The 23,254-nt window shown below is 35.2% G+C and overlaps 2 long non-coding RNA genes and 1 pseudogene across 3 annotated transcripts; 1 reads left to right on the top strand and 2 right to left on the bottom strand.

Moving 5' to 3' along the window:
- The first annotated feature begins 6,428 nt into the window (after positions 1–6,428).
- Positions 6,429–9,487, top strand: LOC148779780 (uncharacterized). The gene is made up of 4 exons (XR_016044697.1): positions 6,429–6,733; positions 6,947–7,104; positions 8,291–8,669; positions 9,099–9,487. It is a non-coding gene; the product is annotated as an uncharacterized LOC148779780 (long non-coding RNA).
- A 519-nt stretch (positions 9,488–10,006) lies between these two features.
- Positions 10,007–12,732, bottom strand: LOC148779779 (protein FAR1-RELATED SEQUENCE 5 pseudogene; annotated as a pseudogene). The gene is made up of 2 exons (XR_016043523.1): positions 11,165–12,732; positions 10,007–11,102 (listed from the first exon to the last, which is right to left on the bottom strand). The product of XR_016043523.1 is annotated as a protein FAR1-RELATED SEQUENCE 5 pseudogene (transcript).
- Positions 12,733–13,800: 1,068 nt separating this feature from the next.
- On the bottom strand, positions 13,801–14,510 carry LOC148779778 (uncharacterized). The gene is made up of 2 exons (XR_016044698.1): positions 14,278–14,510; positions 13,801–14,051 (listed from the first exon to the last, which is right to left on the bottom strand). It is a non-coding gene; the product is annotated as an uncharacterized LOC148779778 (long non-coding RNA).
- Between the last annotated feature and the right edge of the window lie 8,744 nt (positions 14,511–23,254).

Genomic DNA, 23,254 nt, shown 5'->3' with positions numbered 1-23,254 from the left:
CGAAAAGTGTAAAGCATCCATCTTAAAATGGATGCAAGTAGGTGTTCTATTTAAAAACCATGAAACTAACAGTCCAAATATTTTCTTACTAGAATTATTATTTTAAGTTTTTAAATATACTTATTTTTTATATTTGTGATCTCCATGTTAGATATTACATGTCCTTAAAAATTAAGTCTTAAAATTTATCTTAAAAATAGATTTATTAATAGGCCCGCATTTCTATGCATACGGGCATGACCGCATAGAAACCAGCTCCTTTGATGATTGGCTATTAGGAGACCCATTACCTATTGGACAAGAAGGTCACAATCGTTTTTAGCCATTGGATGAAAAATCTAATAAATTCTATATCAGGTTTTTCAAGATTAACCCAAGATATTTTTTTCTACGATAGTTATCTTTTTCTCTCTCAAGTTTTTTAAGATTAACCTCATTTTTTAAGGATTGTATATTATAAGACCCATTACTTATAAAAAAAAGGAGGTCGGAAACTTTGTTAGCCATTCGATTCGAAATCTAATAAATGAAAGTATGCCACAATATTCAATAGATTTAAATTCGGACATTGTGCCACCTCTATTTGAAATCCGATTGATAATAATTGTGACATCTATGTATCAAAAATAAATAGTTTCATTATATAACATCAGGAACTACAAAATCAGTTTTGTACCCTAGTCTTACTAGACGTTTTTTGCATAAGATAGTGTCGTACTAGACTTTGTGCGCAAAACAATGACAATCTCAAGCTCCTCTATTGCTTAATAATAATTATGACCTCTATATACCGAAAGTAAATGGTCTTGTTATATAATATTTGCAGGATATAGAAAATAAGTTTTATACCCTTGTCTTACTGGATAGTAATAATAGTTAAGGAAATTTTGTGTAAAGCACCCAAGAAATTTAAAAATGTCAAACATATCAGGTTTGGAATAGTTGAAACTTGAAAAAATAATAAAATGACTTACGCAAAAAATAATAATAATAAAATGCTACCGGATAAGTTAGGTATATATAGATAAACTTCCCAATATTGTATATCTATATTAAATGGAGCTTCGGTGGTCTCCACCTATTTGGGTGCCCCTTTGAAACTACTCTTAATAAGTGGCACTAGAGTCATAGGAATCGTAAAAGCCAAAAGGGTGGCATCGGGCCTGGGCCCAAGCCCAGCCCTTGTCCCTATATGGATGGCGTCCAAGCCTAGCCTAACCCTATAGGGCCACGGTTAGACTAGGCCGGTCCAAAAATCATTGAAAAAAAAATAAAAAATAAAAAAGAATGGTCAAGCCAGCACTAGCACTAGCACTAGCCCTAGCCCTAGCCGCACCCTCGGGCCATAGTTTGTGCGCAAGACCTTACTTTCTTAGGGCCAGCCCGCGGGGCCCTTTGCCAACCTAGAAGGCAATAAGCAAATCTTGAGCATAAACAAGGTTTTGGTGGACTTGCCGACCCAATCTATTCTCGTATCTCTGCAGATGGATCTTGAATAAAAAATTTCTTTCTCGGCCCCCAATTTGAAAAACAAGTTATTGAATTTCAATCATAGTCTATTTTCACCCATGCTTAAAACAAGGTTATGAAAAATATATCAGTGGGCTAGAGCCCCTTGCTAGTTTTTTTATCCGGTTCAATGGATCGGCGTCTTGAAAAAACTAAAAAGAAAATAAAAAAAATTAAGTGGGGGCCAACCGAAACTGGCCAAAACTAACACGTTCAACAATTAAATTTTTAAAAAATATAGACTAATTTTTGACAGAACATGATAGTTCTATTGGAGAAACCCTTTGATTCCCAATATTTTATGGGATTCGGATCAATCCGACTAATCCCCGGTCCAGATTAGCCGGTTTCGATCCTGATCACCAATTTTTTAAAGTTTTGACTTATAACTATCTACCATCGTGCGTATGCTTTTAAGGTGCAAATTCATGGCTCTGTTTGTAATGTGATTTAGATGACTTTCTAACTTCAAAATCCATAAGAAATTGTAGTGGACTCATGCGTCCAGGACGCCTACCGTTCGACGAGAAACTTAATATAAGAATTTTGTTTCTTTGTTTAATTTGCTCCAACTTCTAAACATTTTTGGTCTTCTCATTGAAATTTACTCTAATCAGGTGAATCAAATTCAAAAGATTTATATGTTTACTGAATTTCGAATCTATAATTTTGGGGGACACTTCTTTGACGGTTGCAAAAAAAAAAAAAGGGATTTTGGTTACAGGGTATTTTTGGGAATGTTCATAAAATGGTGGCTTTCTCATTATTGGAACATATGTACCGTCCTTTTTCTAAAGCTTAATCATTGAACGCGTGCCACATTGATCTTGGGACCCACTCTCTCGCAACAGATTCCAAATTTTTCAACGCATGCAATTTGTATAGGCCTAGCCTTTCGTGACAAAGTAAAGCCTCACCTTAGATCCTCTGAAATTTTTTTTTTTGGATATTAGAAATTTTTATGATTTATAAATTTTTTTTATTTTTTATTTTCATTTATCAAAAAACTTAAAAATTTAAATTATTTCTTACGACATAAAGTTTTTATCTTTTCTATCTTTCTACCCTAGACCCCGTTAATCATACATTATTATTCTAAATATTTTGTAAAATAACTCCATCTCTATCTCTATCAAAACTTTATATCTCACCTCTCTCATCCTCTCTTTTCTCTTTGAATGTCTCCAACTCTTAATTTGGTCACCTTTAAATTTGGATCTTTAGCTCGAGCCATCTATATTCCTCTATCTCTCTTTCTCTCTCTAGTTTTATGTAGAAAGAAAGAGAGAGCATGTTATCTCCTCTATTTCTCTCTCTAGAGAGAGGGGATGGCGCTAGAGAGAAGATGTGTTAGCAGAGCTGCTCACAGTGCGACAACAATGGCCATAGCTCGGGAACTTGCTTGCAGGATAGCAGCAATGACAATGACGTTGTTGTGGTATTTGGGATAAGATTAACAGAGGGATTCAATTCCAATAATACTTCCCATATAAATAATTCGATAAGGAAGACGATCAGTTGCAATAATCTCTCCCAATATGGCACGTCACCAAAGACGATGTCTCTTTCTCTCTCTTCACGTCCCTCAATGTCCTGTTTTTTAGAAACTTTTTTTTTATGAGAAACTCACCTCACTCAATCTCTATTGTATTTCTCCTTGTATTTATTAATTCCTAGTTTGAAAGTGGTTGATTTTCAGTTATATTTTGTATTTACTCAATTTTAGCTAGATTTGGGTTTTTTGATTCACTTCACTAATTTTTTTTTTCAATAGAGTTCTCTCGAAGCAGGTCTCAACTGAGTTTGAGGTTTATGATTGTTCATCTTTGTTCTTTTGAAACTCTTTCCATTTTTTGGGACAAAAAAATAGATGCAGAGGTTTCAGAGAGAGAGAGGGGAGAGATAGAGGGTTTTGAGGGAGATTGACATTGAGTCATCTTACAAAATGTTTAGGTCAATAATATATGGTCAAAAAGATCTAGGGGATAGGAAGATACAAAAGATAGAGACTTTATGCCGCAAGAAATAGTTTAAATTATTGGGTCTCCTACGAAATGGAATCCAAAAATATAGAGTTAAGAGATATTTTCCCAAAAAATAAGTACAAATCTTGTAAATTTGTGAACATTTATTTTTACGGCAAAATGGACCGTTTAGAGATTGTGTTACAATATATACTATTTTTTCGATTTGAAATCTAAATTTTTCAACAACCATTGTTGTCGAGACGAGATCATTGATTTAAAGGTTTTGTCAACTCTAAAACTACAATTTTTTGCGAGTTTTTGAGTGAGGCTTTACTTATTTTAACGAGGGGTGCAGCCCTACCAAACATTTTTCTTTTTCAATTTCTCACATAAATAGTCTAAAATATCTCTCTTAAGTCTTCCTTGTCCGCTGGATTGACAGTGGGCGGCCGCTGGCGTGTCATTTGCAAAGCTTAAAATTTTAAGGAGAATTCATAGAACACCCCAAATTTCCAAATTAAACATAAGAAAGATTGGTATTCCTTCAAATCGGACGCCTACAAATGTGTCGTTCACAAGTTCAAAATAGTGTTCAAAACGACCGATCGGGCAAACTAGTCGGTCCTAGCCTGATCCGATTAGTCCGACCAATTCTGACTAGATTAGCCGATTAGTGTCTCAATATTTTTTGAAAATGAAATTTAGGTAAAAAATCTCCAAAAAATCCTAAAAAATTGTAAAAGAATGTTTAAAATTTTACGCATTTTTTAAAATATTATCACATAAAAAAGGCAAAAAAATAAATATTATAAGCATAATTGAGTTTTATAAAAAATGATGCACTTGAAGCAATACTTTTTCAGTAATCTCTCTCTCTCTCTCTCTCTATATATATATATATATATATATATATATATATATATATATATATATATATATATATATATATATATATATATATATATATATATATTATATAATATGTAATCAATATATACTATAAACTATAAATTATATTGATAAAATAAATATAAATATACAATATATAATTTAATAGGATATAATATAATATTCAAAATATTATAATATTTCGACTCAAGACCATGTTTGTTTTTTGGGTATTTTGGAATTCAGTTAAAATGTAGGTAAAATATAAAATTGTTCGTCTCTTGTGACAATTTTGATAAATTTCTCTCTCTCTCTCTCTCTCTCTCTCTCTCTCTCTCATATCTGTGTCTATGTGTAGGTTTATGTGCTCCTCTGGGGGCTAGTGATGTAGGTATTAGATTGAAGATCAAATCAGATGAACAACGAATAAATTTTATATCCCCCGAGTTGAGGGAACTGTGGGCTTGGTACCCTGTCAGAGCTGACCAACTCTAGTGCGTCTGAGTCTATTTGTCCAAAGCGACAAACCCTGTAATTAGTAAATAAAAAATTTACAATAATATATAAAGTTTTAAGTAGAGAAATAGAATAAAGAAAATTATTTCATATTGGCTGGACCACATTTCTACAATATGCGGTCCAGAGGTGTAACGCATCCATCTTAAAGATGGATGCAAATAGGTAGTCCATCTAAAAACAAATGTAACTAATGATCCAAATATTTTTTTAATATAATTATTATTTTAAAGTTTTAATTTTTTTTTTTTTTTTCATATTCATGATCTTCATTAAAAATTATGATCAAATTATATTTAAATATGTATTTATTGCCAAACCAGTATTTCTACAATATGCAAGGTGGTAGCATATAAACTGTATCCCTAGAAGAATAGGAAAAAGAAAAAAAAAAAGAGAAATATATAAAATATGATAAAAGGATAGCTTTGCAGACTCTGCACTGTGACATAGTGCATATTTTTAGAACAAATTACCGATTAGTGAGTGCCAATTAGTCTGATTAGTTGGTTGATTAGTACATTGAAAAAATTCATGCATACTGAGCATTGGAATCGGGCAAAATTGGGATTGGCCAGTGACCGATCCCGAGTTAGTTGGCCCATTTTTTAAAAATCGGCCAATCTCTTAAATACTGTTTCAAAATTAGAAAGAAAAGTGCTTCGTTCATCAGGGGGTGCACATCCACATATGCGTCTCCTAAGGCATCAAATATCCATCTCAAACTCATAGAAACTTTGTTCAAATTTAAAAGAAAATCTTGAAACTTGTGACTCGCTCCAAATTTTAAAATGGAATACAGGTTCTATGAGTCCCTGGATTTATATATAGAAATACACTTCGTCTTAATAACCTATCTTTGAAATGGATCTTGGACCCTAATATTTAAGGAGTATATAATCTCTAGATTAATCTATGTCCGGACACAAAAGAAATATGGAAAATACAAAAAAGGTCCAATCTACTCAAAAATCCCTTAATGTTCTTTATTTTTTCCCTGTTTACCTCTCAATTTGTTGATCCCAATATAGGACCGTTTTTTTTTTGCCTTTGTTAGTACGGTTGGGCCATTTACTTTAGGGCAATTGGGGACTGAACAAATGTCCAACTGCTATACTGCCCTTTATAGTGTTGTTAACATCGGACTGATTTGGAAATGACCTATCCATTGTATGCAATATCGAGCAGGTCTTAATTTTCTTTTATTTTATAGTTTTAGCGTGAAGTGGAAGGAGTTAGGGATTATAAAAGAACTAATTAGAACACATTCTTTGAACCATTATTCTCTCTCTCTCTCTACCCCCCCAATTTCTAGAAGTTCTTCGACTCCACTGCTCTGATTGAGTATCATGGTCTGAATTAGGTATTATTATTTTTATTTCCTTGTTTATTGTCTATAGAAAGGTGCTTTTGTATTGTGCTTTGTGTTCATTGCTTCAATTTATTTCTTTGTGTGATCACTTAGCTTTTGCAAGGTGAGGTGCTCTTCGTATAGTTCGATATATATATATTTTATAAGTAATGATCCTATGGGACCCTGCCCCTCCTTGTATAAGACCCCTAAGGATCACTGTTACATATACTTCTCAATCTTGGGATAAAAAAAAAGTGAAACCAGCTGACCCGTGCTACAACCGGCCACAACGGGTCATTTTTTTCTCAAAAACTCCTGCTCTACTGTTCTCATCCTCGCCCTTTTTCTCTACCTCTCCATAGCCCACTGGTTTCCTCTCATCTCTCTCCGAAGAACACTGGATCTACCCAAAACAAAAAGAGACCTTGCCCCCAATAACACCTATTTCTCTCTCGCAAGGTCACGAGGTCTTTGAGAAAGGGTAAAGAACAAAAATCAGGTATTTCTCAATCTCTCTCTATTTGTATCTTTATTTCTTGTTTTTATTGGGGGAAGGTATTTTTGTAAGGCATCTCTCAATCTCTCTCAGCATCTCTTTTTTTTTTTTTTGGGGTTCGTATGTCTCAGTCTCTCTATAAAATTGTATCTCTGTATCTCATTTTTATTGGGGTAGTGTTTCTCAATCTTTGTATTTCTCAATCTCTCTCTCTAGGGAATTTTAGGGCTTATGTTGTAGAGTTTTCATCTGATGTAAAGAAGAAGGTTAGAGATGGTTGGAGAAGAAGATTGTGGTCTCTGTCTGTGGGTGTGAAGGAGGTGAAAGAGGGCACCGATAATATTAGGCATCTTCGCTTCTGTGAAGTTGTAAAGGTGGTTTTCTTTCTGTTATTTTTTTTCTAATAATTCTCATATTTCTTGTTCTGTTTCATCTTTCCATTGATAAAGTATGAATCTTTCATTTTATCTTAATTTCCCTTTTTTTGGGTATAAAGCTTTCAAGCTATGGGAGAAAAGGATCAATTACAGTGAATTCTTGCCTTTTCACCAAAGTTTGGAATCATGATCCTTGAGTGGAAAAAGAGAATTTGGGGTAGTGATTGCAAGTTTTTTTTGGTTATTGTGTGGAATTTTTGATTGAGAACAACTAAACTTCACAGTTTTTCATTTTCCAGTCTTCTTATTAACTATCAGAGAAGAAAGGTATATCATCATACATTTCAATAAGGTAGGTATGATTTCACAATGAAAAAAAAAAATATTATTCAAAGGGTTTTGGATCTCTGCATATGTTCTTGTAGATAGAAATCACAACGATTGTTTTATAATGATATTATATGATTCTAGTTGATGGATAGAGATCAACCCCAATTTTTATCCTAGTATTTGGGTACCTGTGGGGAAGAATAAACCATTACCATGTTATTGCAAACAATGACTTTTATTTGTTAATTGAATATAGATGAATGATTTGTAGAGTGTAATAGACATTCTTCCGTACAAATGGATTTCTTGTTACAAATAAGATATCTTCATGTTCACTCTCATATTTTTCTATAAATTTTGAGTTTTTACTTACCAATTCACAAAGAAAAACAACAGAGAGAGAGAGAGAGAGAGAGAGAGAGAGAGAGAGAGAGAGAGAGAGAGAGAGAGAGAGAGAGAGAGAGAGAGAGAGAGAGAGAGAGAGAGAGAGAGAGAGAGAGAGAAAGAGTTTCTTTTGAATTAGTTTCTTCCAGTGAATTAGTTTCTTATAGTGAATCAAAAATTCTTGTATGACTCGAGAATCACCCGAGTCAAATGGGACCAGGACATTAGCGAGCTTGATCCGATATTTGAATAACTGGTTAATTATATGTACATTGGGGTGGGTTGTCTGTCAATATGTGTGATATGAGGATTGCTACCATGCTTGATATTTCCAGAGGCTCATTTGTCTTCTTTCTTTGTTGTTTCTAAGGTTCTGCTCCATTACCTTCTTCATGTTAACCTTGTATAGGATATGATAAATTTCTATAGCCTCTGTTTTATGTGATAAATTTCCTTCCTTTTTTGGCAGGTCTTGTTAGTTCTAACAAATAATTGAAAATGACAATTGGAGCCATTTCCTTGCACAACATCGTCAACTTATCTCGCATGTGAGGACCAAGTTTCGGCCGATCTTTTTGCAGTGTCTGAACGTTCAACATCCTCTTGTAACCAAAGGAGTAATAGTAATAGCAATGTCAATAACAGTAATACCTAAGCCTCCTCCACCCCCTTCTTCTCTTGGTTATTCTAAGACCCATGATCCTTCCAATAGAAGGCGCTCAGGCTACAGTTGGGTCCCAAAAGAAACAAAGAACACATGAGAGAGGTTGTTTGAAGAAGGGTACAGAGCTGATGTTCATATTCTAACTGATGACAAGGCCGTCATATCTTCGCACTCAAACATTCTTGTAAGTGCAATTATTCCTCATTTTTGTTGTGCTGATAAGATGTCTTGCATTTTTTAATCTAGAATCCATTGGTCTTGTGAATCATCTGCTAAATAATACAAATTATTTGATTTTGCAGAAAATGATTGTATAATTCATTTGTTCTGGTGAAAGTCACCGAAGAATAAGCTAAATCACTCACCTAATTGAGTGGTAATTTGGAATTCAAAATCCAAGACCTTGTTTCTTGACTTTCCTAGATGTTATAATCTCTCTCTTTGTAAGGTAGAAGATTTAAGATGAATATGTAAAAGTGATTTCTAATTCTTAAGTGATGGTGATGCCCTTTGATTATTTCTTTAATTGTATTGCCTACTGAATTTGACTGAGGTTCATGAATAGTTAAACCATTATTCCCATTGTTCTTATGTATTCGACTGATATCTGCAGGTAAGTTCTGAGGCCAATAAAGAAGAGAGTCCTAGAGACAAATGCTCAATATACACCTGGTTAAAGAAGATTTTGAATACTACTAGTGCCATCAAAGAGAGAGAACTACAAGAAATATATGTACTGGCTCAATATGGTTTAGAAGATTAATGTACAACATTTGGATATTTTGTTGTCGAGTTTCACTCGATCTGTGGATGAGGAAGCAATTGGGCATTGTTTCAGAGCAAGTTACAACTTTGGAGGAGAAGATTGAAGCCATTTTAACTGACTTCGAGCTCAGATTCTCATTGTCATCTTTCTTTTCTTTGCTTGTATTGTGTTTTGTGAATAACCATTGTATATCCTATACAACTTCCAAATATTAATAAAATGGGAATGTTTTGCCACTTGTTTTACTACCTCTACTTCGTTTTTTTTTCCCAAATATTAAGTGCTCATTGTCAATGACTTTGGTCCAATCTAGAATGTCCAATTGAAAAGATGTAGAGAGAGAGACCATCCACACTCATGACACTTGAAGGTGGAGGCTAAGATATACACATAAAATTTCAGCATGTAATTCTCATTCTCTATGGTTTTTCTATAGACTGGCAGCGCAACACAAAAAAATTGCTAGTGCCATTTACAAGTGTTAAGCAGCCCACAAAGAGGTTGCTCTATACAAAAACCCGCAAAAGGGCTCAAAAAATGCTTTAGTGGGACTTATCCACAAAGGTCAGAACAAAATGTTGTAGTTTCATCAAACTGCATGTAAAGGGTAAAAAACCATCACCAAGCAATATATAATAGGTTATCACTAAGAGGTTCCAAATGTCGTGGCCAAAATCTATTAGGTTAAAAGACAAAATAACTTGTCATACAAGTGGTGAGAGTAAGAAAAAAAAGTAGATAAAAAGAGTACAAGGTAATCAATATTTATAACATAATCAATATTTTACCCTTGCAATGTGTGAATCACTACTTTTTGTTAATGAACAAGTGCATGAATTATGTCCCACTTTGTTGCATAAATGACATGTAACAAGCTTCCGCGGCTTCTTTTTGATGGTGCTTTAATTCTTATGGTTGAGGGGTGGCCCTTTGTTGTTGCCAGTAATGGGTTTTGCAATATAATATCACTTGTTGAACAATCTAGATTTATTTCACTTGTTGTCGTAGCTACTCCCATGTTACTTTCATTGCCCATAGTGCAAACTTGTGTTGCATTTTCACTACTTTCATCATGGATAGCTCTTTGCCTCAATTCTTGAAATCCTAACAATACCACATCAAAAACACGTGTAGATTTTGCCCCAATCTCTGCAATGTTAATTGCTTCGCGACTTAAATTGTTGAATCGTGAGAATAGAGAATCCATGGAATTTCCCATCACTCCTTTTTTATGCTCAATTAATAAAGCCCATTTCTTGGCATTCCTTGTCCATCGCCTCAAAATGTATTGGGATGGGATTTCTTGAACATGCTCACGATGCAAAACGACTAACATATGTCTACAAAGGTACTCAGAAAAGTCAAACAATTTACAGCTACAAGTTGCTTCAGTTACTACGAATTCTTTGTTATTTTTTTCATATGTGATCAACTTGTATGTGTTGATTGACCCATCCTCCCCAATTTTATTTACCACAATTGATATCACTTCATCCAGTTCCTTTTGAAACTTAAGGAACACTGTCATGATATAAGCATCTGCTGCTTGTTTCTCCATAAGTAGTCTTGTGTTCAAAGTTGGTGTAGAATAAGAAGTGAGATGATCTAAATAGGATTTATCGTTGTAATGACGATCAAGAGCTTCTTCATATTTAAGAACAAATTATTGCAGGGTAGTTTGAAAGTTAAAAAACCCATGAAAAAATAGTTCATACTTTCACTTCGCTGGGTAGTCGAGCAATTTGCAAAGAACGTACCACGCAAGTAGACTGGTATCCATTGATGTCGAATATCATATAATGATGCTAACCAGTTATTTTCCTTCAGCTCAAACTTATCAATAAACGATCCCTATGAACTCTCGAACTCTTCAATTGTTTCGGTCCAATTAATACAATTGAGGAACTCCCTTACAGAAGTAGGATGTTTTGCACAAATGCTACCCAACTTCTCATTGACCTTTTTAAGATGTGCCATTTGCAAAATCTGTGGACAACGTTCAGGAATACACGAGCAATAGCTCCTTGCGTGGCCTTGTCTTGGTCGGTAATTATTGTAATTGGATGTTTGCCATGCATTGCTAAAAGCCAAACAAATGACGATTCAGTTTCATCTCCTAAAAGTGCACACCCAAATAAGGTAGAATTTGTATGGTGGTTGATTCCAGTAAAAAGGGCAAAAGGCATTTTAAACCTATTAGTCTTATAGGTTGTATAAAAAATCACTACATCCCCAAAACATTGATATGCATTCCTTGACCTAGCATCAACCCAAAAAATATTTGCTAAATGGACATTGTCAGTTATATCAATTGCATAAAAGAAGGAAGGATTTTCACTTTGCATGCGCTTTAAATAATTTAAGAGAAATTGAGCATTATTGTCAAGACTTTTCTTTTTAAGCTTTTTAAGCTCATTTCTATAATCACGATCCATTAGGCCTAAATTACAGTCTCCACCAGATTCTACTCTAAAGACATTCATAATCTTTTTAGTAGAAATCCCGGCGTTATGAAAAGTATCTATAATACTTCTCTTACATTAAAAAACAGCCTGATGTGATCGGAGACAATGAACCTTACTTGGGCTCACAAACACATGATTGTGGTCTCTCTCAAACCGTGTAACAATCCAATTATCAATATTCTTCTTACATATTTTCATCATTCCTTTGCAACTAACTTTTGTGTCTGGTACCTTCCGAGTAGCTTTTCCAATATCAACTTTCCTTGAACAAAATCCTTCTCTTGAATATAAAAATTTATGAGAGCGTACGACCCCATCATGTTGTGTTTTTTTTGTATTCCCCATGTGTATACTAAATCCCATTCGCCTTGCATATTCATTATATAGTAATTTTGCTTCTTCTTCAGATGAAAATTCCATACCCATAAATGGCTCACAACCCATATTTCCTTCATTTGTATTGGGGCTTCCCATTCTTCCATTTTCATCTTCCTCATTGCAAGTGTTTATAACACTGACCTCCCTAGAATCATCATTATTGTTCCCTTTTACATGTGATTCCACTGGTGCATGTGGACTTCTTTTAGGTGCATGTTGTCATTCTAATGATTGGTCAAACTTCTACGAACAAATACATATTTGTCAGACTTCAACATGAACAAAAAAGCTAACCAATTTTGAAGCACTCATTACCTCGATAGCACTATCAATTTTTTCCTCATTGGCACCATACCATAAGGGATGATCCTCAATGGTTGTCTCCATGGTTAAGAGGAAATCTTAAAGCATTTTTGGTGTTTCTTTCTGGATCAGCAGCATGAAATGAGAATGACACAATGAAGTGAATAAAAAAATTTAGACTTTAGAGACAATTGGCAAACTCGACTAATTCAACTAGAAAAACATGTATAGTTCAAAAGACATATCATATGTCATACTCTATCATGTACCAATTCAAATAGAAAAACATATATAGAAACAATATATGTAGATCTATGATTTCTGAGCTATGAAAAAGAGAGAGTGAAAGAGAGAGAGTGAAAGAGAGACATGTAAAATTGGTAGAGAGAGCGAAAGAGAAACATGTAGCAAAAGTAGAGAGAGAGTGATGGGGGAGAAAGTTGCACTTAGAATATTGAATATCCTAAAACCTTTTAACATAAAAAAGCAAACATAACCAGAAAAGGATAAAGAAAACAATAGTCTCTCACATAACAGAGAAACAAGAACTAAAAGAGAACCAGAAATTTCACCTAAGAAAGGAATCAAAAGAGAGAGAAATGACCATGTATATGAAAAGCAAAAACAAAACAATCCAAAGAGAAAGAACCACCCATTTACACAAAAAAAATAAAAATCCAATACTCTCTAATCATATGAAAAGATGATGATCCATAACAAATGCATTTGGAGTGGGAGAGCTAAAATGCATTTGGAGTTTCAGAACTTACCTGCAAAATCAAGAACACAACCATACTATGGTCTTAAAAAAATAGTAATTCATCATACTGCAAAGCCAGTCATGCTCTTAAATCAAGAACACAACCATTTGTAGGGAAGAATGTCTATTACACTACAAATCATTCATCTATATTTAATTAACAAATAAAAGTCCTTGTTTTCATGAACATGGTAATGGTTTATTCTTCTCCACAGGTCCCCAAATACTAGGATAAAAATTGGGGTCGATCTTTTTCCATCAACTAGAATCATAGAATATCATTATGAAACAATCGTTGTGATTTCTGTCTATAAGAACATACACAGAGATCCAAAACCCTTTGAACAATATTTTCTTTTCTTATTATGAAATCATACCTACCTTATTGAATGTATGATGATATACCTTTCTTCTCTGATAGTTAATAAGAAGACACTGGAAATTGAAAACTGTGAAGATTCCTTGTTCTCAATCAGGAATTCCACACAAGAACCAGAAAAAACTTGCAATCACTACCCCAAATTCTCTTTTTCCACTCAAGGATCATGATTCCAAACTTTGGTGAAAAGGCAAGAATTCACTGTAATTGATCCTTTTCTCCCATAGCTTGAAAGATTCATACCCAAAAAAAAGGAAATTAAAATAAAATGAAAGACTCATGCTTTATCAATGGAAAGACGAAACAAAACAAGAAATATGAGAATTATTAGAAAAAAAATAGCAGAAAAAAACCTACCTTTACAACTTCATAGAAGCGAAGATGCCTAATATTATCGGTGCCCTCTTTCACCTCCTCCACACCCACAAACAGAGACCACAATCTTCTTCTCCAACCATCTCTAACCTTCTTCTTTGCATCAGATGAAAACTCTATAGAAAAAGCCCTAAAATTCCCTAGAGAGAAAGATTGAGAAATACAAAGATTGAGAAACACTACCCCAATAAAAATGAGATACAGAGATACAATTTTATAGAGAGATTAAGACATACGAACCCCCCCCCCCCCCCAAAAAAAAGAGATACAGAGAGAGACTGAGATATGCCTTATAGAAATACCTACCCCCAATAAAAACAAGAAATAAAGATACATTGAGAAATATAGAGAGAAATTGAGAAATACCTCATTTTTGTTCTTTACCCTTTCTCTGAGACCTTGTGACCTTGCGAGAGAGAAATAGGTGTTCCTGGGGGCAACGTCTCTTTTTGTTTTGAGCGGACCCAGTGTTCTTCACAGAGAGATGAGAGGAAACCAATGGGCTAGGGAGAGGGAGAGAACCGGTTTCATCTTTTTTGTTCCCAAGATTGAAAAATATATGTAACGGTGATCCTTAAGGGTCCTATACAAGGTGGGTAGGGTTCCATATGATTATTACTCATATTTTATATGTATGTTTGTTTAATTTTTTATTGAGATTGTAATTTATATATTTATATCTTGTAGAGGAGGGATTTTTGCTTAGCGAAATCTCTATATTAGATTTTACTTCTTGTATTCGGATGCATATGTTATGTTTTAACGAATTAATTAAGTCAAGGTTCTTGATAATCCTTATGAATTATGAGAAGAAATTTTTTTATGTTTTGGGATTTATTGCAATATGTAGTAATTACTCATGGCTCATTTATTTATAAGCAAAAACATGGTTATGAGTTATTGGGGTTTGTCTTTCTTCTTGGCCCATTATTTTTATTTTATTTTTTTGTTTTCATTAAGAGCTCTCCGATAGATGGAATACCCAAATTTCTAGACTAAGTTTACCTACATTAAACATTTAAAATTTGGGATTGTTTGTTCTATTACCTAATCTCATATATTCCAACCCTTGTAAATTGCAGTTTGTAAAGTCTTGACTGTTTATCCAATTTTGGATCCATGAAATTCCTATTTTTATAATGTGGGATGTATTCAGATTTGTGTAATAACTTTAAATGTGATTCATTGTGGGTTGCATTCTTATATAGTTGTTAGGGTGTTTGTGATCGATACTATCTCACATTGAGTCTACAAGCCCCCTCGTTTAAGTGATGGCCACTAGTGGAGTTAGCTAGGTGTGTCGTTATAGTAATTTTTGTTCGAATGAAGTGTAAATGATGGAATAGGGGACTTTCACATTGTATAGAGGAGGTCACTCATTAGAGCAATTGAAGGTAAATAGGGTGACTATCTCGTGCTGCGACCCAAGCAATATAACAATTATGTATCAAGAAAAGATGATTTAGTAGAATTAAACGATGATGGAGATGTGATGTATGCTACTTATAGCTTCTAATGTTATGTATGTGTTGCCAAACTTTCTTGGGTTTTAGAAGTTTTTGGTTCCTTGAGCTGGGAATTTCTAAGGGTATTTTGAATTTTAGGAGGGAAATTTGAGTATTTTGGTAAGGTTGAGGGATAGTTTGGGGATTATGGAAAGGAGATAGGTGCACTTTAGGAAGCTAGAATTTTATCTTTCTATGGCAAAGGGCTTTTCTCTAGGTTTGGGTTTAATTTTTTATTCTTTAAAAATGAGTTTAAGATGGTTTTATAGATATGGGTAAACATGGGTGGAAAACTATATAACGGTGTGTGGAAAGTCAAAAGTATGGCTCAAAAGGGGTGGATTACTAAAAGTAATTTTGAGCTAGGGCTGAAAGTCACAATAAATGGCACCTAAAATTTAAAATATTTCATGATTTTCCTTGATGAGGCTTCTTGTTCATCCACCACCAAAACCTATCAAATCAGATCCTTTTTCTACCATTTTCTTTCATAATTTGTGGAGCAACCAACCGTGATCAATTTGCAACAAATTTTAGTGAAAAATTGTCCTCAATTCACTAATTTGGAGTTTTGTTTTTACATTTCTTGTAAAAATTGCAAGTCCATTTCTATACCTCATCATCGTGCTCAAATTCGACCGTTATTTGATGATCAACTAGTAGATTCTTGTGGAGGATGTCGAGACCAATGTTTGGTGAAATTTCGGCTCAAGATGATATAAGATTAGAGAAATATGACTCTTTTATGTCTTTCCATTTTTGGAAATTGCAATCTAAAAAGTTTAGGCAACTTCTCACTATGATTCACTTCCTTAATTGCTGGAATGGATTTCAAGTGTCCTAGTACTTACTTTTGGATCCTTGCTTTGGAGAATTGTCGAGTGTCTTTAACTTGCTCCCCTCAACCGGAATGGATCCCAAGTGTCTTATGGCGTGCTTTTGGAAATTTTCTTTGAAGCAAAATCGAGTGCCTTTGACTTGCTCTCGACCACAGGAATGGATTTCGATGTTATACGACTTGCTTCCAAATTCTTGATTTGAAGAGGCATCAAGTGTCCTTAACTAGCCTCCAACCACTATAATGGATTGCAGGTGTCCTATGACTTGCTCCTGGATTCTTAATTTTAGGGGCATCAAGTGTCTTTGACTCACTCTCGACCACAAATATGGATTTTGGGTGTCCCATGACTTGCTCCCAGATCCTTGATTTGAGGCCCCATCAAGCACCTTTGACTTGCTCTTGACTACTGAAAGGGATTGTGAGTGTCTTACGACTTGCTCTAAGCTCCTTGATTTGAGGCAGCATCGAGTGTCCTTGACTTGCCCTCGACCACTATAATGGATTTCAGGTATCCTATGACTTGCTCCTGGATCCTTAATTTAAGGCGGCATCACGTGTCTTTGACTCATTCCATACCACCGAAATGGATTATGGGTGTCCTATGATTTGCTCCCAGATCCTTGATCTGAGGTGACATTTTAGCGCCTTTGACTTGCTCTTGACCACCGAAATGTATCTCGGGTGTCCTACGACTTGCTCCGAGATCCTTGATTTGAGGTGGCATTGAGTGTCCTTGACTTGCTTTCGATCGCTATAATGGATTCAGAGTGTCTTATGACTTGCTCCCAGATCCTTGATCTAAAAGCAGGCATCGATTGTCTTTGACTTGGTCGCGACCACCGAAAGGGATTTCAAGTGTCCTACGACTTGCTCTCGGATCCTTTCTTTGGGGTGGCATCGGGTGTCTTTGGCTTGCTTCCGACCACAATGTATGTCAGCTTGCATTCTTGTTGCCTTTGAGAGCTTGATTTGAATGAAGGTTCACCAACCCTTTTTTTTTTGACATCTTTTTTCCATGGCTCCCTTGCAAGTTTTCACCATGTTCGGCTTCGTTTTTTTTTTTTTTTTGGGGTCATATTGCCCTTTTGGGTTTTCACTACGACTTTTTTTTTTTTTGTTGACATCTTCTGCCGACGGTGACCTTGTAGCTCTTTCACCATGTCTTTTTTACCCACGGCAGCCTTTCGAGTTTTCACCGTGTCCACCCTTTCTCTCTTTCTTAAACTTTCCTCACAACCAAAATGCGTTTATGTGTGTCTCTGATGTATACATTATGTCCTCGACTTTACATCACTTCATTAGGGTTAGGATCAGGAATGGGATGTCTGATGCCTTTTAAGGTCATGCATCGTGACCAAAATGTGGTTCCTTTTGAGGCATGCATCGCGATGAATATGTGATGCCCTTTAAGGTCATGCATCAGGACCAAGACCAATAGTTTAACGTCATGAGGTTATTGGACGATATTTTGCGCCTTCCATGCCCTTGTACTAAAACAATATGGCCAATTCGAGTTAGCACCCTATCTAAGTAGTTTTAAGTCATGCAGTAAGATGTCGTAGTACAATTTAGACTTACATGACCAAGAATATGGTGCACAGTTTAAGGTCATGGGCCTATTGGACATTTGCTTTTGACATTTTTACCTATAGTTCCCTAAAAGAGTTTTCATCACATCCATCATTCTTCTTCTTCTTTGTCTTTTGGACACTTAACCATGGTTCCCTAAAAGGGTTTTCACCATGTCTATCTTTCTTTTCTTTTCTCTTGTTTTTTTTCTCTTTTATTTTTTATTCTTTATTTTACTTTTCACCACATCCAGCTTTTTTTTTTAATCAAACATCATCCTTTCGAAAAGGAAATTTGAGGCAGGAACGACATGGTTTCGCAGTTTAGGGTCATACAACTATGACCATCATAAATAAGAAAATACTCATGGATAATATTTGTTGAGGAATCAACCATTGATGGGGAGCTTTGCTCCCTTACCCGTTTTTGGACAAGATAAAGGAATCATGAGGAAATTTGAGGTAGTTGGCTTGTATCAGGCGACAGTTGACTTTTGAGAGGTTTAACTTAGTGTCATTTGATAAATTTGTGGAATTTGATATATCAGAAGAATTTAGTATAGGTTGTAACATTCTCTTGCAGCTAGGTATAAAATCATTGAGTGTCAATGGACGGGGAATTGGTGGAAGGAAAACTTTCTTAGGAGGAGCTTAAGGGAGTTTCTTCTTTCAACTAGCTTATTCATTCTTCTCTTTATTTGGTTGTGAACCATTCACAAGAAAGGAGGAGGGAAAAGAAGGCTAGGAAACATGAATTATATGGAAACGGCGAAGTGCTTCTTTTACTAGGGATTCTTCATGATTTGATTTATGGTAGGTTCAACACTCCTCCCCATGAGTTATGGGGTCAAATGACAGATGACTTTGAAAATAAAAATAGATATAAGGGAGTTGGAGCTTTTTTGTTTTGTAAGAAAGTTGATGGAATGTGCACCTTTCACATTTGATGATGTTTCCAATTGTTGACAATTTTGGTTGTAGTTCTCAAAGGAGGGCTGAGATTGGGATGCTGCTGAAGAGTTGGTGATAGCTTGGATGCTTATGACCCCCTTCTGTAAGAGTTCCTGCAATACATGATTGAACACCTCACAACTTTCGAGTGAGTATCCTCCTAATTGGTGATAATCACAGTATACTCCTCAGGTTTCTTGAGTGAGTCTTTCACCGTGCATAGGCCTTAGGAGGTGAATCACCAACTGGTCTTTTAGAATCTCGAGAATCAAGGAATCAAGTTATCTAAGGATGTGGCTTATTACTTGGTCTTGTCGGGTGCATATAGTCACAAAGGTAGGATTTCAGGACTTGCCGTTTTGCCCTTTTTTCTTGAAACCATCGAGCTGGACCAGCCCCTAGTGAAGGACTAAATGATATATCCTTAATAGGGTAGCAATCTTCAACAACGTGCTGAACCAAATGATGGAAGATGCAGTGCTTTGGATGATTCTCCTTTCCCACCTCTTCTAGGCTTTTGACTTCCAACAACTCGACCATTCGTTCATCTTGGAGAATTTGGAGGATAATTGGGGTTCACTGTTTGTCAATATTATACACTTTGTTTATCTATTGAGTTAAAGTCAACTGCTGGTAATTAAGGAACTCGATTTCATGGATGCTAGGAGGGTTGTACCAGCTCTTATTATGTATGCTAGGGAGCTTGCTGTGGATGTTGAGGAGGTTGGGCATACATCTTTGCTTAAGAAACATCAGTTCTAATTGTCTTTTGAGGTGACGCTGCCAACTGGGTTGAGGAATATTGTCCCATGTATTGGATTTCATGGTAGCCATAGCCTCGTCATGTGTATTACGGGGGCCATTTCCCATTACTGCCTCTTTCTCGATTGCCCTCATTAGTTGATCCATAATTTGATCAGCATAGATCCCCATGGTGCTAAAGTAGTCCTTCAACCGCAACTGCCTATGAAGCCAACTCGGCGAATGTCTTTGGCTTGGATGCTAGCACATATATTGAAACCTCCTCTTTTCTCATGTTACGCGGACAAGTCCGGACAATTTGGATTTCTGGCATGGAGTTACTCCGACATACAACTAAATTCTGTCATCTTTTGATATAAGTGGCAAAATATTCATTGGACTGCTACCTCATGGTGATCATTTCAGGTGCATCGACTTCCCTTTCTTTTAGAACTCAACCTCAATTTCAGCCCTTGTTTGAATAGAATCAAGGGGCAAACATGAGTAGCACTCGAATGCAAGGCCAGTTAGTGTTTCTACAACTTGTCTTAAAAGTAAGCAGCCATCTACATCCAACTCTTGACATGTAGCAACAAAACAGGCAACATGTTGTTATGGGGATCCAATCTCATCATACAATAGAGTGAAAGGAAGCCGGTCTCTTTTTGTACAATTTGGGCCTTACTAAGGTTAATCTCGGAACTTCCTTCAAACTTTCGGCAAACATAGCCTTGACATCATCAAGTGTAAATGAAGGTTGCATATTGGTTATAGGGGTAGGCAAAGGTCCCTTGCAAGGTATATATAGTTGGGGGGAGACCTCTTCATGTCTGATTTGAGACTCCTGCGCTAGTGTATTACCGTCACGAGTTGAATCAATTCCCTTTCACAAATCGTCAATAATTGCATCATTTCCTCTGAGCTTTCTATAACTTGTTGGATTATGAGAGTAAATTGGGTGATCTGATCTTCTTGCTCATCTGGTGTTTGACCTACCATCACTACACTTGCAACAATAGGAGGCTATTCTTTTTGTAGCTTCTCAAGGGATGAAGAGTCGCTCAACTTAGATAGAGGCGTCATACGGAATGCCAAGGCCTTATGAGTGTGCTTTTCTTATACATGCTTCTACTTATGATGGGCTCACATGGTGGTGGTTTAATGATGGCCTCCTACTTACTTTCTCCATCGCCTCAACTAGGGTCTCAACAGTTTGTACATTTGAAGGAGGGTGGGCTTCGCTAGTTTCACGTATGTGAACTATGTGGCAAGATGTTGGGTGTATGGCCTTTCAATGCCTTATATGCCATGTCAGCTCTATTCTGAGTCACAGTAGGAGTGACCAATGGCTACTAGACTCTTTGCAAATTGGGATCCGAATAGGGCAAAATAACCTTGTTTAGACTGAGGCGAGGTTTTTGGAGCACATTGTGAACCGAGAGGTATTATGGTTTTTCCTCTAGTCAGGATCGATATAATTAGTTTTGCCTCAAGTTGTGAGAGCTAGGGCTTGGTGATTAGTGGATCCCGGTTTGGGACATTTACGTGTATATATAAGCCATATGTAGGCATAACTGGGCTGTAAGAGGATATAAGCGCAAATCCCTAACATGTATAGCTTGCTCACAGTGTGTGCACAGACAGACGCATTTTGGAAAGTCATTCTAATATGGTAAGATCCACCTATCAGAACTGTGCACGAATGTTGAGAGAGGACCCTCGCATCCGCAAGAGTGCATGTCCTTGGGGGGCATCTATAATCAATCCACTGAACAATCTTGGAATCCATCCACTATCGGTCAACTATGATCAGCCCACTCCAGTTCGAATTGAAGTCTGTAATGCATAGGCATCTATTGGGTTGGTCTAAGAAGTTGGATTGGGCTTCTAGATTTTAGCCGAGTGGAGTACCATACAATTCGACCAACTTTGGAACCAGGTATTTCCATCCCGGAATTATTGGAAGTGCCAAAATTTGATATTTTGGTTAGAAACAATGCAAAATGATTTATCATGCTTTTAAATATTTTTTGGAATATATTTCATGATAAAATGCTTTGAAAATTATTTTGTGATAATTCCATTTAAGGACAATCGTATGTGGCATGTGTGACATACAAATGGCCAATGTGTGCCATACATTTCAGCCATGCGGCGCCACATCATCGCCTAATAGGCATGAAATGGATACCTTAGGCATAGTCATGGATGCCCTTGTTTAGATAAGATCACATAAGCATGATATATATCAGTGTTTAAAAAGTCGGTGCACCGATCTGGAATCAGGCGATCCGGATCAAGCATCACCCAGACCATCTCGGATCCATTGAAAAAAGGGGATCTGGCCGTGTCAGTCATATAAATAAGTTGTGTGCTATAATAGATCGGTGGACGATGTCATGGATCTGCGTGAATAGCTAAATCCGTTAAACTGAGTATTTTTTATTTTAAAACCAATGGCAGTTGTTCATCGCATAGTATTTTAACAAGATACCCCATGCGCTTGTATGTGTGCATTTATTAAGCCTAAAATTTAGGACTTTATAGAGGCAAAGGCCTCATTCTCTGTTTGATGTGGGACTAATTAGTCCCATACCTTTGCAAATTTGTCATCTCGCACACACACACTCCCTCTCTCTCTCTCTGTCTCTCGCCTTCTCTCCCCATAACTTTGGATTTTTCTCTTTCTCTCACCTTGGCTTCTCTCTTTCTCATCTCTTACTCTATTAATAATCTCTCTGTCTCTATCCTATTTATTAATTTATTTATATTATAAGTTTTATGTAATATATTATCTTTTTACTATAATTGTAAATAAGATTTTTTAAATTAGACGATATTATAAGACACAAATTAATTTTATTCTAATTTATATAGTAAAACAATAAAAAATATAAATCAATAATTCCAATTTCAATGTATAATATTATAGCTAGTTAGGTTGTTATAATTTTGGATAAGCAAAGAGAATTAATAAATATTTAATGTGATATTAATTTCAGTTTAGAAGGGGTATTATGTTTTTAATCATATAAAATTAAATTTTGTTAAGCTTTGTTTGAATCATTTTGATGTAATATTATAGTATTAAATTATATAATGAATAGTTACATAGACATCCAAACAGGGAAACATCTTAGTAGTCAAGTATTTATATAAAAAATGAAAGTACCTAATGTAACACCCCAATTTTTTTTTGAAAATAAAAAAATACTAATTTTAAGAATTTTAAGAGATAACAATACATATTTATTGTAATATTATAGTAAAAAATTATATATTGATAGCTAAATCTTGTATTTTATTTGTTAATTTATTTGCAGTGTAAATTATGTAATGTATTATTTTTCTTATAGCTATAAATAAGATTTTTTAAATTAGATGATATTATAAGATATTTTAGATTTGTTCTTATTTGCATAGTGAAATAATTATAAAATATAAACTGGCAATTGCAATTTTAGCATATAATATTATAGGTAATTAGGTTTTGATAATTTTGGATGAGTAAAGCGAATTAACAACATTTATATTTTCATGTGATACTAATTTCACTTTATATGAGAAACTCGTTTTTTTAATCTCATAATATGGAAGTGTTTTCTAATGTTTTTAAATTATTTTGATACAATATTGTAGTATTATATTATAATTAATAATTATAGAGATATCCAAAAAAGAAAACAGGGTCTCAGCATTTATCTATTTTTACAAAGTAATGAAAGTACATAATGTAC

The sequence above is a fragment of the Amborella trichopoda genome, chromosome 11 (assembly GCF_054954075.1).
Source record: "Amborella trichopoda isolate Santa Cruz 75 chromosome 11, AtrichopodaSantaCruz75HAP2 v2.0, whole genome shotgun sequence".
Classification (NCBI taxonomy): domain Eukaryota; kingdom Viridiplantae; phylum Streptophyta; class Magnoliopsida; order Amborellales; family Amborellaceae; genus Amborella; species Amborella trichopoda.
Note: the sequence above shows the minus strand (reverse complement) of the source record. Positions and strands in the feature narration are given on the sequence as shown.